At 39.1% G+C, this 1,566-nt stretch overlaps 1 protein-coding gene across 3 annotated transcripts in view; it reads left to right on the top strand.

Annotated features, from left to right (window-relative positions):
• LOC107733857 (activating transcription factor 7-interacting protein 2-like) overlaps window positions 1-1,566 on the top strand; it is a 12,352-nt gene that overhangs the window by 6,538 nt on the left and 4,248 nt on the right. The gene's annotated exons all lie outside the window — the stretch shown is intronic.

Genomic DNA, 1,566 nt, shown 5'->3' with positions numbered 1-1,566 from the left:
CGCGCACACATGATGCGCAAAACTCCGCATTTGAACAGTCAATAGCAAATACTTAAACTAGTAACAAAACATACTTACAGTAGCTGATTCAGAAGCGCCAGATTGTCATAGTAAAGTCAGAATTACCTCCTCTCCTAGGTTCACGAAACGGTCGTCCATAAAATGCATTGCTGTTCTGTTGTAAGTAATCTTAAAGATTCCTAAATGCATCTACTTTCGTAAGGCCAAATAAAGTGCTTTTGCTTTCGCACTTAAACACACAGCGTCTCCCTGACATGGTTGCTTCAACACTAACTGCGGTTACTGAAACCACGCTTTCTTTCTTTGCGTGAACATTTGGGCAGCATTATGCAAATATTTCCGCATAGTGATGTAGATATGTGGGGGCGTGTTAGAATGAGCCGTTTTAGGGGGGCGTGGCAGAGTCTTAACTTTGATAAAGAATATCTCTTTGGTTTTGAGACTTTAGTCTTTCCAACTTCAGGGATCTTATCTATGCACAATCAGCTTGTAACACTCCAAAGAGAAAGGAAAACTTGAAATCACATCATATGACCCCTTTAATGTTTGTGTTCCAAGGCCAACGAAGCATACTCGTTCAAACCAATGATTACAGCTATTTGTTATCCTAGCCATCTGCTTAATTGTTGAATTACCGCAATCACAATTCACTGTAAGAACTCAAATGGCTTTTCTGTCCCCAAATTGCCTTACAGTGATTTAAATGTGATTTAATTTTAATTTTTAATAATAAAATCAGCCCAAACATTGCTCTGTTAGATTGATCTGCTAGAGATGCAGCAATATTAATGGAGTCCCGTTATGATTTTTTTTTTACATTTACTTCCTTTACTAGTGTGTAATGTTGTTTTGCATGAAAAAGATCAGCAAAGTCCACTCCAATAGGAGTTCTTCTCCATATCAGTAAGCACTCTTTCTGAACTCCCTCAAACACTTTGAGTATAGTCCTGAGTTTTCCACCGGGAATTTATATGTCACAATATCCCTCATTTAAATCATTCCCACCCAGGGCATACATCAGAAGATAAGAGGGAGCGAGGCCTGGTTGATCTGCGTTAGTTGTGTGTTATCACCATGTCCAAGAGACGCTGTTTCACAGATCTAATATACTGATACATGTGCGGCTGTTTATGTTCACAGACACAAACTGACTGCGTTTATGTGAACTTGTGTGCATTTGACAGTTGATGTGAAGTTGACGTTCTCAGGACACCTGAGATTTATATTACGTCTTGTAAAAAGGGGCATAATAGGACCTCTTAAAAGTATGACCTATATCATTAAGCCAATATTAAAATTGAGACTGTTAAAACACTTAGAAATAAAATGTTGTTTTAAATGTTATACAAGTGAATTTAGCCATTATAACATTATAATCTATAGCAGCGGTGGCGAACTCCGGTCCTGGAGAGCCGCAGCCCTGCAGAGTACAGCTCCAACCCTAATTATAACACACCTGCCTGTAGCTTTCTAGTAACCCTTCAGACCTTGATTAGCTTGTTCAGGTGTGTTTGATTAGGGTTGAAGCAAAACTCTGCAGGGCTG

The sequence above is a fragment of the Sinocyclocheilus rhinocerous genome, unplaced genomic scaffold (assembly GCF_001515625.1).
Source record: "Sinocyclocheilus rhinocerous isolate Xijiao unplaced genomic scaffold, SAMN03320098_v1.1 scaffold189, whole genome shotgun sequence".
Lineage (NCBI taxonomy): Eukaryota > Metazoa > Chordata > Actinopteri > Cypriniformes > Cyprinidae > Sinocyclocheilus > Sinocyclocheilus rhinocerous.
Note: the sequence above shows the minus strand (reverse complement) of the source record. Positions and strands in the feature narration are given on the sequence as shown.